The sequence below is a fragment of the Pseudophryne corroboree genome, unplaced genomic scaffold (genome assembly GCF_028390025.1).
Source record: "Pseudophryne corroboree isolate aPseCor3 unplaced genomic scaffold, aPseCor3.hap2 scaffold_345, whole genome shotgun sequence".
NCBI lineage: Eukaryota > Metazoa > Chordata > Amphibia > Anura > Myobatrachidae > Pseudophryne > Pseudophryne corroboree.
In genome coordinates, this window is record NW_026970008.1 from 532466 (window position 1) to 543949 (window position 11484).

Below are 11484 nucleotides of genomic sequence, written 5' to 3' on the forward strand. Positions count from 1 at the left end.
GAGTTCCCTTGTGCTGCCTCAGTTGGATCTCCTTCACTTGACAGGGGGGTGCCCGGGCAGCGACCCTCCCCAGCTCTAGCCCATCTCATACTTACCTGCCAGGTGAGATACTATGATCAGGAAGGTGCTTCTCCCAGGGCAAGGCTCACCCATTGCACTCTGGGTGTGCTGTTCCTGTGATTTCCCCAAATGTGGGACACTTGACTGCATAATTTGTGTTTCCTCTGGTCGGCTCTCATATAATTCAGATCTCTTTGTCTCAGGTCTATCTCCAGCCTAGTTTGCTGTCTGTTTCCACTTCTTTTTTCTTGAGCCCCTCCCTTCTATACCCTTGTGCACTATCCTGACTTCTCCTCCCGTCTGCTTACTTTGTGCCTTGCAATGCACAATGCGAACTACAGGTAGTGCTGCAGGGCCCACACCCTTTTACTTGCCTTACAGAGCAGCTCTGGAGCTGTTACAGTGCCCAGCTGCTGCAAGAAATCAGCTTGAATGCTTCAGGGGCTGGGGCATAGCCAACATGAGCCCCACACCGAAGGAGGGTGGGGGTGTTTAATGCGAACTAGGGGTCATCCAAGCACCTCAAAAGGCCGCCATGCCCTGCATACCCCATTTCTCTTTTCATATGCAGATGAGGGTTCCAGACAACTTTGGCCCACTGCTTGGATGACATCACCGTATGCAAATCCGTCTTCTGCAGACCTTCCCCCAGGAATGCTTGTACTAGTTGTTGCATTTGGTTTGTTGTTTGGGGGTGCTTCAATATTAGGCAGCCTTCTGCCCTCCCATGTTCATCTGAAAATATGTGTTCTCCCTGCAGCTGTTGTCCCCAGATGAGAGTTCCCTTGTGCTGCCTCAGTTGAATCTCCTTTACTTGACAGAGATGTGCCTGAGCAGCGGCCCTCCCCAGCCCTATCCCAAATCATACTTATTTTGCATAGGAGATGCCATGTTCATGAAGATTGTTCTTCCAGGGTGAGGTTCATTCATTGCATTCTGGGTATGCTGACCCCTGTGATTTTCCCAATTGTGGGAAACTCGACTGCTTTATTTGTGGTAGTGGGGGACTGTGTTTGTGCTTTCCTCTGGTCAGCTCTGGTAAAAGTCAGATTTCTTTGTCTCAGATCTTCCTCTAGCCTTGTTCTTCTTTCGAGAGTTCCCTTGTGCTGCCTCAGCTGGATCTCCTTCACTTGACAGGGGGGTGCCCGAGCAGCGACCCTCCCCAGCTCTAGCCCAACTCCTACTTACCTGCCAGGTGAGATACTATGATCAGGAAGGTGCTTCTCCCAGGGCAAGGCTCACCCATTGCACTCTGGGTGTGCTGCTCATTTGATTTCCCAAAATGTGGGACACTTGACTGCATAATTTGTGTTTCCTCTGGTCGGCTCTCGTATAATTCAGATCTCTTTGCATCAGGTCTCTCTCCAGCCTAGTTTGCTGTCTGTTTCCACTTCTCTTTTCTTGAGCCGTTCCCTTTTATGCCCTTGCGCACTATACTGACTTCTCCCGTCTGCTTACTTTGTGCCTTGCAACGCACAATGCGAACTACAGGTAGTGCTGCAGGTCCAACAACCTTTTATTTGCCTTACAGAGCAGCTCTGGAGCTGTTACAGAGCCCAGCTTCTGCAAGAAATCAGCTTGAATGCTTCAGGGGCTGGGGCATAGCCAACATGAGCCCCACACCGAAGGAGGGTGGAGGTGTTTAATGTGAACTAGGGGTCATCCAAGCGCCGCAAAAGGCCGCCATGCCCTGCATGCCCCTTTTCTCTTTTCATATGCAGACGAGGGTTTAAGCCAACTTTGACCCACTGCTTGGATGACATCACCATATGCAAATCCATCTGCTGCAGGCCTTCCCCCAGGAATGCTTGCACTAGTTGTTGCATTTGGTTTGTTGTTTGGGGGTGCTTCAGTATTAGGCAGCCTTCTGCCCTCCCATGTTCATCTGAAAATATGTGTTCTCCCTGCAGTTGTTGTCCCCAGATGAGAGTTCCCTTGTGCTGCCTCAATTGAATCTCCTTTACTTGACTGAGATGTGCCTGAGCAGCGGCCCTCCCCAGCCCTATCCAAAAACATACTTATTTTGCATAGGAGATACCATGGTCATGAAGATTGCTCTCCCAGGGTGAGGTTCATTCATTGCATTCTGGGAATGCTGACCCCTGTGATTTCCATAAATGTGGGAAACTCGACTGCATTATTTGTGGTAGTGGGGGACTGTGTTTGTTCTTTCCTCTGGTCAGCTCTGGTAAAAGTCAGATTTCTTTGTCTCAGATCTTCCTCTAGCCTTGTTCTTCATTCGAGAGTTCCCTTGTGCTGCCTCAGTTGGATCTCCTTCACTTGACAGGGGGGTGCCCGAGCAGCGACCCTCCCCAGCTCTAGCCCATCTCATACTTACCTGCCAGGTGAGATACTATGATCAGGAAGGTGCTTCTCCCAGGGCAAGGCTCACCCTTTGCCCTCTGGGTGTGCTGTTCCTGTGATTTCCCCAAATGTGGGACACTTGACTGCATAATTTGTGTTTCCTCTGGTCGGCTCTCATATAATTCAGATCTCTTTGTCTCAGGTCTATCTCCAGCCTAGTTTGCTGTCTGTTTCCACTTCTTTTTTCTTGAGCCCCTCCCTTCTATACCCTTGTGCACTATCCTGACTTCTCCTCCCGTCTGCTTACTTTGTGCCTTACAATGCACAATGCGAACTACAGGTAGTGCTGCAGGGCCCACACCCTTTTACTTGCCTTACAGAGCAGCTCTGGAGCTGTTACAGTGCCCAGCTGCTGCAAGAAATCAGCTTGAATGCTTCAGGGGCTGGGGCATAGCCAACATGAGCCCCACACCGAAGGAGGGTGGAGGTGTTTAATGCGAACTAGGGGTCATCCAAGTGCCGCAAAAGGCCGCCATGCCCTGCATGCCCCTTTTCTCTTTTCATATGCAGACGAGGGTTTAAGCCAACTTTGACCCACTGCTTGGATGACATCACCATATGCAAATCCATCTGCTGCAGGCCTTCCCCCAGGAATGCTTGCACTAGTTGTTGCATTTGGTTTGTTGTTTGGGGGTGCTTCAGTATTAGGCAGCCTTCTGCCCTCCCATGTTCATCTGAAAATATGTGTTCTCCCTGCAGTTGTTGTCCCCAGATGAGAGTTCCCTTGTGCTGCCTCAGTTGAATCTCCTTTACTTGACAGAGATGTGCCTGAGCAGCGGCCCTCCCCAGCCCTATCCCAAATCATACTTATTTTGCATAGGAGATACCATGGTCATGAAGATTGTTCTCCCAGGGTGAGGTTCATTCATTGCATTCTGGGTATGCTGACCCCTATGATTTCCCCAAATGTGGGAAACTCGACTGCATTATTTGTGGTAGTGGGGGACTGTGTTTGTTCTTTCCTCTGGTCAGCTCTGGTAAAAGTCAGATTTAATTGTCTCAGATCTTCCTCTAGCCTTGTTCTTCTTTCGAGAGTTTCCTTGTGCTGCCTCAGTTGTATCTCCTTCACTTGACAGGGATGTGCCCGAGCAGCGACCCTCCCCAGCTCTAGCCCAACTCCTACTTACCTGCTAGGTGAGATACTATGATCATGAAGGTGCTTCTCCCAGGGCAAGGCTCACCCATTTCACTCTGGGTGTGCTGCTCCTGCGATTTCCCCAAATGTGGGAAACTTGACTGCATAATTTGTGTTTCCCCTGGTCGGCTCTCGTATAATTCAGATCTCTTTGTCTCAGGTCTCTCTCCAGCCTAGTTTGCTGTCTGTTTCCACTTCTCTTTTCTTGAGCCGCTCCCTTCTATGCCCTTGCACACTATCCTGACTTCTCCCGTCTGCTTAATTTGTGCCTTCCAACGCACAATGCAAACTACAGGTAGTGCTGCAGGGCCCACACCCTTTTACTTGCCTTACAGAGCAGCTCTGGAGCTGTTACAGTGCCCAGCTGCTGCAAGAAATCAGCTTGAATGCTTCAGGGGCTGGGGCATAGCCAACATGAGCCCCACACCGAAGGAGGGTGGAGGTGTTTAATGCGAACTAGGGGTCATCCAAGCGCCGCAAAAGGCCGCCATGCCCTGCATGTCCCTTTTCTCTTTTCATATGCAGACGAGGGTTGAAGCCAACTTTGACTCACTGCTTGGATGACATCACCATATGCAAATCCATCTGCTGCAGGCCTTCCCCAAGGAATGCTTGCACTAGTTGTTGCATTTGGTTTGTTGTTTGGGGGTGCTTCAGTATTAGGCAGCCTTCTGCCCTCCCATGTTCATCTGAAAATATGTGTTCTCCCTGCAGTTGTTGTCCCCAGATGAGAGTTCCCTTGTGCTGCCTCAGTTGAATCTCCTTTACTTGACAGAGATGTGCCTGAGCAGCGGCCCTCCCCAGCCCTATCCCAAATCATACTTATTTTGCATAGGAGATACCATGGTCATGAAGATTGTTTTCCCAGGGTGAGGTTCATTCATTGCATTCTGGCTATGCTGACCCCTGTGATTTCCCCAAATGTGGGAAACTCGACTGCATTATTTGTGGTAGTGGGGGACTGTGTTTGTGCTTTCTTCTGGTCAACTCTGGTAAAAGTCAGATTTCTTTGTCTCAGATCTTCCTCTAGCCTTGTTCTTCTTTCGAGAGTTCCCTTGTGCTGCCTCAGTTGGATCTCCTTCACTTGACAGGGGGGTGCCCGAGCAGCGACCCTCCCCAGCTCTAGCCCAACTCCTACTTACCTGCCAGGTGAGATACTATGATCAGGAAGGTGCTTCTCCCAGGGAAAGGCTCACCCATTGCACTCTGGGTGTGCTGCTCCTGCGATTTCCCCAAATGTGGGAAACTTGACTGCATAATTTGTGTTTCCCCTGGTCGGCTCTCGTATAATTCAGATCTCTTTGTCTCAGGTCTCTCTCCAGACTAGTTTGCTGTCTGTTTCCACTTCTCTTTTCTTGAGCCGCTCCCTTCTATGCCCTTGCGCACTATCCTGACTTCTCCCGTCTGCTTAATTTGTGCCTTCCAACGCACAATGCGAACTACAGGTAGTGCTGCAGGGCCCACACCCTTTTACTCGCCTTACAGAGCAGCTCTGGAGCTGTTACAGTGCCCAGCTGCTGCAAGAAATCAGCTTGAATGCTTCAGGGGCTGGGGCATAGCCAACATGAGCCCCACACCGAAGGAGGGTGGAGATGTTTAATGCGAACTAGGGGTCATCCAAGCGCCGCAAAAGGCCGCCATGCCCTGCACGCCCCTTTTCTCTTTTCATATGCAGACGAGGGTTGAAGCCAACTTTGACCCACTGCTTGGATGACATCACCATATGCAAATCCATCTGCTGCAGGCCTTCCCCCAGGAATGCTTGCACTAGTTGTTGCATTTGGTTTGTTGTTTGGGGGTGCTTCAGTATTAGGCAGCCTTCTGCCCTCCCATGTTCATCTGAAAATATGTGTTCTCCCTGCAGTTGTTGTCCCCAGATGAGAGTTCCCTTGTGCTGCCTCAGTTGAATCTCCTTTACTTGACAGAGATGTGCCTGATCAGCGGCCCTCCCCAGCCCTATCCCAAATCATACTTATTTTGCATAGGAGATACCATGGTCATGAAGATTGTTCTCCCAGGGTGAGGTTCATTCATTGCATTCTGGGTATGCTGACCCCTGTGATTTCCCCAAATGTGGGAAACTCGACTGCATTATTTGTGGTAGTGGGGGACTGTGTTTGTGCTTTCCTCTGGTCAGCTCTGGTAAAAGCAAGATTTCTTTGTCTCAGATCTTCCTCTACCCTTGTTCTTCTTTCGAGAGTTCCCTTGTGCTGCCTCAGTTTGATCTTCACTTGACAGGCGGGTGCCCGAGCAGCGACCCTCCCCAGCTCTAGCCCAACTCCTGCTTACCTGCCAGGTGATATACTATGATCAGGAAGGTGCTTCTCCCAGGGCAAGGCTCACCCATTGCACTCTGGGTGTGCTGATCCTGCGATTTCCCCAAATGTGGGAAACTTGACTGCATAATTTGTGTTTCCACTGGTCGGCTCTCGTATAATTGAGATCTCTTTGTCTCAGGTCTATCTCCAGCCTAGTTTGCTGTCTGTTTCCACTTCTCTTTTCTTGAGCCGCTCCCTTCTATGCCCTTGCGCACTATCCTGACTTCTCCCGTCTGCTTACTTTGTGCCTTCCAACGCACAATGCAAACTACAGGTAGTGCTGCAGGGCCCACACCTTTTTACTTGCCTTTCAGAGCAGCTCTGGAGCTGTTACAGTGCCCAACTGCTGCAAGAAATCAGCTTGAATGCTTCAGGGGCTGGGGCATAGCCAACATGAGCCCCACACCGAAGGAGGGTGGAGGTGTTTAATGCGAACTAGGGGTCATCCAAGCGCCGCAAAAGGCCGCCATGCCCTGCACGCCCCTTTTCTCTTTTCATATGCAGACAAAGGTTGAAGCCAACTTTGACCCACTGCTTGGATGACATCACCATATGCAAATCCATCTGCTGCAGGCCTTCCCCCAGGAATGCTTGCACTAGTTGTTGCATTTGGTTTGTTGTTTGGGGGTGCTTCAGTATTAGGCAGCCTTCTGCCCTCCCATGTTCATCTGAAAATGTGTTCTCCCTGCAGTTGTTGTCCCCAGATGAGAGTTCCCTTGTGCTGCCTCAGTTGAATTTCCTTTACTTGACAGAGATGTGCCTGAGCAGAGGCCCTCCCCAGCCCTATCCCAAATCATACTTATTTTGCATAGGAGATACCATGGTCATGAAGATTGTTCACCCAGGGTGAGGTTCATTCATTGCATTCTGGGTATGCTGACCCCTGTGATTTCCCCAAATGTGGGAAACTCGACTGCATTATTTGTGGTAGTGGGGGACTGTGTTTGTGCTTTCCTCTGGTCAGCTCTGGTAAAAGTCAGATTTCTTTGTCTCCGATCTTCCTCTAGCCTTGTTCTTCTTTCAAGAGTTCCTTTGTGCTGCCTCAGTTGGATCTCCTTCACTTGACAGGGGGGTGCCCGAGCAGCGACCCTCCCCAGCTCTAGCCCAACTCCTACTTACCTGCCAGGTGAGATACTATTAAGTGGATTTTTGAAAGAAAACAATACTGTCAATATACTATTAAAACAAATTAAAATGGTAAAAGTTATTGTACTTTAAGTAAAAATAAAAGAGACAAAATATCAATCCCAGTTTTGGATTACTTTAATTAACAAAAAAAATGCATATACTGTAGCAGAGGATAGTTTCAATCTGCCTACCTCTGGGTTATAGGCCCAGCATGCTTCCATTGCTGTACTCTGCTGCACATGTAAGTGCAAGAGATCCTGAAGCACTCACTCATCATGGGAAAGTACCAATGTGTTTCTTCATTGGTTGATTTAAGAAAATTCTTACAAAAACTCTCCAGATTATTGACTTTTTAAAGTTTTTCTAGGAAACGTTCTAGATGAATGCTTATTAGCCTTTGTCAGTATGTACATTTTGCAAAGTGTCTCTGTGGCGCAATCGGTTAGTGTGTTCGGCTATTAACCAAAAGGTTGGTGTTTCAATCCCAAGCAGGGACGTAATTGACCTTGTTATCAGATTTTGGTGATCTTTCAGTAGACAAGTCAAAATTTCAAACCCCCTCTTATGGTGTAGGGTACCTGGCCTTCTCTGATGTAATCAGAGTTAGATTTGATTAAGTGATTTTATAAAAAAACAGATAGGAAGTACAATTTAGCAGTGGGTTGCAGAGAAAAAGAAAAATGCTGGCAGAAAAATCCAATTGAGTGAATAAACAGCTCTTCATTTTCTGGCTTTATTTTTATGCTAACAAATTTGTTCTCTGAAAAGGGTCCACAAAGCCAAGTCTCTGATTAACACCTTTGTAGGGATGGTTTTTCACCTATTACTAAATTAAACTTGCTTCATTGGAAAGGCAGCAAGATGCATCCTCATTTCAATGTCTACTGAAATAATACAGGTTGACACCAGGAAACATTAACGCCACTGCATCCTTGCTGCTTTCTCATGAGGAAGTCTGTTTAATGTGAATACAAGGTGATATCTAATTAGCACACAGGTAAGGAATTAAGAAAATATTTAAGGGTGAAGATGTTTCTCACAAAATCGTTGCCCCAATGCATCATTGAAATTCAAGCTGGAAAGATGATTTTAATATATCACTTGTACATGTTGTATTGCTCTTCTGGTGACAATGTAGTTTGTTTTTGTCAATTACCATTTTAATAATAGGGTAAAGAAAATTAAGTGGATTTTTGAAAGAAAACAATACTGTCAATATACTATTAAAACAAATTAAAATGGTAAAAGTTATTGTACTTTAAGTAAAAATAAAAGAGCTAAAATATCAATCCCAGTTTTGGATTACTTTAATTAAAAAAAAAATGCATATAGCAGAGGATAGTTGCAATCTGCCTACCTCTGGGTTATGGGCCCAGCATGCTTCCATTGCAGTACTCTGCTGCACATGTAAGTGCAAGAGATCCTGAAGCACTCACTCATCATGGGAAAGTACCAAGGTGTTTCTTCGTTGGTTGATCTAAGAAACATCTTACAAAAACTCTCCAGATTATTGACTTTTTAAAGTTTTTCTAGGAAACGTTCTAGATGAATGCTTATTAGCCTTTGTCAGTATGCACTTTTGCAAAGTGTCTCTGTGGCGCAATCAGTAAGTGTGTTTGGCTACTAACCAAAAGGTTGGTGGTTCAATCCCACCCAGGGACGTAATTGACCTTGTGATCAGGTTTTGGTGATCTTTAAGTAGACAAGTCAAAATTTCAACCTCCCTCTTATGATGTAGGTTACCTGGCCTTCTCTGATGTAATCAGAGTTAGATTTGATTAAGTGATTTTATAAAAAACAGCTAGGAAGCACAATTTAGCAGTGGGTTGCAGAGAAAAAAAAATATGCTGGCAGAAAAATCCAATTGAGTGATTAAACAGCTCTTCATTTTCTGGCTTTATTTTTATGCTAACAAATTTGTTCTCTGAAAAGTGTCCACAAAGCCAAGTCTCTGATTAACACCTTTGTAGGGATGGTTTTTCACCTATTACTAAATTAAACTTGCTTCATTGGAAAGGCAGCAAGATGCATCCTCATTTCAATGTCTACTGAAATAATACGGGTTGACACCAGGAAACATTAACGCCAATGCATCCTTGCTGCTTTCTCATGTGGAAGTCTGTTTAATGTGAAAACAAGGTGATATCTAATTAGCACACAGGTAAGGAATTAAGAAAATCTTTATTTAAGGGTGAAGATGTTTTTCACAAAATCGTTGCCCCAATGCATCATTGAAATTCAAGCTGGAAAGATGATTTTAATATATCACTTGTACATTTTGTATTGCTCTTCTGGTGACAATGTAGTTTGTTTTTGTCAATTACCATTTTAATAATAGGGTAAAGAAAATTAAGTGGATTTTTGAAAGAAAACAATACTGTCAATATACTATTAAAACAAATTAAAATGGTAAAAGTTATTGTACTTTAAGTAAAAATAAAAGAGCTAAAATATCAATCCCAGTTTTGGATTACTTTAATTAACAAAAAAAAATGCATATAGCAGAGGATAGTTTCAATCTGCCTACCTCTGGGTTATGGGCCCAGCATGCTTCCATTGCAGTACTCTGCTGCACATGTAAGTGCAAGAGATCCTGAAGCACTCACTCATCATGGGAAAGTACCAATGTGTTTTTTCGTTGGTTGATTTAAGAAACATCTTACAAAAACTCTCCAGATTATTGACTTTTTAAAGTTTTTCTAGGAAACGTTCTAGATGAATGCTTATTAGCCTTTGTCAGTATGTACTTTTTGCAGTGTCTCTGTGGCGCAATCGGTTAGTGTGTTCGGCTATTAACCAAAAGGTTAATCAGAGACTTGCAGAGAATTGCATTCTGGGTATGCTGACCCCTGTGCTTCACAATTTTTATGCAGGATCAAGTAGCTCAATGGGTAGGGTGTTTGATTAGAATTCAACAGGTTATAGGTTTGAATCCTGGGTATGGTAGTTTGAGGTGTTATTTAATAAAGTGTGTTTATATATTAGTCACACATGGCTTACTTGTACAAATGGCATGTCACCAGTTAGTGCTGACTGCTGATATGCCATTTGCACAAGTAAGCCATGTGTGACTGTATATGCATTTAAGGAGGGCACCCCGGCAATACCACAAACCATTGAGTGTCAAGTATACTAGATATATCTTCATATCTCATGTGCTTTCTCTGAGACCAATCTTATTATGCCCCTTCCCCACGAGGCATGCGCCTCTTGTCCATATTGCAAAAATAGTGGGGGGGGGGGGCATATAATTCTCTGTCACAGGGCACTAAAAAGTCTAGTTATGGCTCTGGTATGCATTATGTAATCTGGCAGACCATCTCTCCAACACTGGCTGGTTGGCATAGTAATCCGGTTATCTATGTGAGCAAATGACCATCAACGATTTACTCTCAAACACTAGAAAATGGACAAAAATGGTCCCCTAAACAAATTGGTTAAATTTGCGGTTTAACCAATTTGTGTAATGACCATTTTTGACCACTGTTCTAGTGTTTGGGAGCAAATGGTTAATTGACATTTGCTCCTATACATTACCAGATTTTTATTCCATCCATCCAGACTGGATAGATAGCCTGACAGATAATTGTGTAGTGTACGCCCAGGATAACTGTCAGTTATGCTTTCTTTTATGATGGCACACAAATGGGTGGGCAGATCCAGGGCAAGCACTGCCCACTCATGCATAGTTGTCAACTGATGTGAAGTTCCAGGGGGCAATCTCAGTTATAAAGAAAAGTATCTGGAAATTGTCCCTAGTTTAATAAAAAATAAAAAAAAATTGATCAACTCCATTTATTTAGTATGATATCCCAGGTGATAGGATGCCGGCAGTCAGAATAACATGCTTTATTAAATAACACATCTCAAACTACAATACCCAGGATTAAAACCTATAACCTGTTGAATTTTAATCAAACACCCAACCAATCGGTATTTACATTATAGTAGTAGCCATTTGCAGCGTTGGAAAGACAACATACCCAAGGGCCAGTTCCTTCGGATTAAAAGGAACTGTTCCTCCAATGAAGGGGCGAAGGAACAGATGAAATCCCTATATGGGGCATTTCTGACTCAAGGCTATCCTGCATCTGTGTTGGATCAAGCTTTGAAGGAAGTGGATGGGATTGAGAGGGACACTTTATTGGACACCACTGGAACTAGTGTTAGGAAAAATATGAAAAAGAAAATAGATAGGACTACAATGTTCGTAACAAAATATAACACCAGTGCATATGAGATCAAAAAAATTATCAAAAAGAACTCTCCAATTTTAAAATTGGACGAAGTGTTGAATGCCAACTTAGAACTCAGTGAACAGGTCATATTCCGAAAATCAGAGAGTCTAAAATCTGCACTAGCACCCAGTTTTTTCAATAGACCATGTGATAAATCCATAAAACTAGGTGCACAAGGGGGACAAATAAATACGTGGTTACCCAAACCACCGATAGGATTTCATAAGTGTGGTAGAATCAA

General features: G+C 44.9%; 12 non-coding genes and 1 pseudogene across 12 annotated transcripts; all 13 read left to right on the forward strand.

Moving 5' to 3' along the window:
- Window positions 1-87: 87 nt before the first annotated feature.
- On the forward strand, window positions 88-250 carry LOC135020112 (U1 spliceosomal RNA). Its single transcript, XR_010217594.1, has one exon. It is a non-coding gene; the product is annotated as a U1 spliceosomal RNA (small nuclear RNA).
- Window positions 251-924: 674 nt separating this feature from the next.
- On the forward strand, window positions 925-1088 carry LOC135020091 (U1 spliceosomal RNA). The gene has a single exon (XR_010217574.1). It is a non-coding gene; the product is annotated as a U1 spliceosomal RNA (small nuclear RNA).
- A 152-nt stretch (window positions 1089-1240) lies between these two features.
- Window positions 1241-1403, forward strand: LOC135020183 (U1 spliceosomal RNA). The gene has a single exon (XR_010217651.1). It is a non-coding gene; the product is annotated as a U1 spliceosomal RNA (small nuclear RNA).
- Window positions 1404-2074: 671 nt separating this feature from the next.
- On the forward strand, window positions 2075-2238 carry LOC135020095 (U1 spliceosomal RNA). Its single transcript, XR_010217578.1, has one exon. It is a non-coding gene; the product is annotated as a U1 spliceosomal RNA (small nuclear RNA).
- A 152-nt stretch (window positions 2239-2390) lies between these two features.
- On the forward strand, window positions 2391-2553 carry LOC135020172 (U1 spliceosomal RNA). Its single transcript, XR_010217642.1, has one exon. It is a non-coding gene; the product is annotated as a U1 spliceosomal RNA (small nuclear RNA).
- Window positions 2554-3227: 674 nt separating this feature from the next.
- Window positions 3228-3391, forward strand: LOC135020045 (U1 spliceosomal RNA). The gene has a single exon (XR_010217530.1). It is a non-coding gene; the product is annotated as a U1 spliceosomal RNA (small nuclear RNA).
- Window positions 3392-3543: 152 nt separating this feature from the next.
- LOC135020177 (U1 spliceosomal RNA) lies at window positions 3544-3706 on the forward strand. The gene has a single exon (XR_010217647.1). It is a non-coding gene; the product is annotated as a U1 spliceosomal RNA (small nuclear RNA).
- Window positions 3707-4377: 671 nt separating this feature from the next.
- Window positions 4378-4541, forward strand: LOC135020071 (U1 spliceosomal RNA). Its single transcript, XR_010217555.1, has one exon. It is a non-coding gene; the product is annotated as a U1 spliceosomal RNA (small nuclear RNA).
- A 152-nt stretch (window positions 4542-4693) lies between these two features.
- On the forward strand, window positions 4694-4856 carry LOC135020109 (U1 spliceosomal RNA). Its single transcript, XR_010217591.1, has one exon. It is a non-coding gene; the product is annotated as a U1 spliceosomal RNA (small nuclear RNA).
- A 671-nt stretch (window positions 4857-5527) lies between these two features.
- Window positions 5528-5691, forward strand: LOC135020234 (U1 spliceosomal RNA). The gene has a single exon (XR_010217687.1). It is a non-coding gene; the product is annotated as a U1 spliceosomal RNA (small nuclear RNA).
- Window positions 5692-5840: 149 nt separating this feature from the next.
- LOC135020185 (U1 spliceosomal RNA) lies at window positions 5841-5975 on the forward strand (annotated as a pseudogene).
- Window positions 5976-6672: 697 nt separating this feature from the next.
- Window positions 6673-6836, forward strand: LOC135020037 (U1 spliceosomal RNA). The gene has a single exon (XR_010217522.1). It is a non-coding gene; the product is annotated as a U1 spliceosomal RNA (small nuclear RNA).
- A 1757-nt stretch (window positions 6837-8593) lies between these two features.
- Window positions 8594-8667, forward strand: TRNAS-ACU (transfer RNA serine (anticodon ACU)). The gene has a single exon. It is a non-coding gene; the product is annotated as a tRNA-Ser (tRNA).
- The last annotated feature ends 2817 nt before the right edge of the window (window positions 8668-11484 follow it).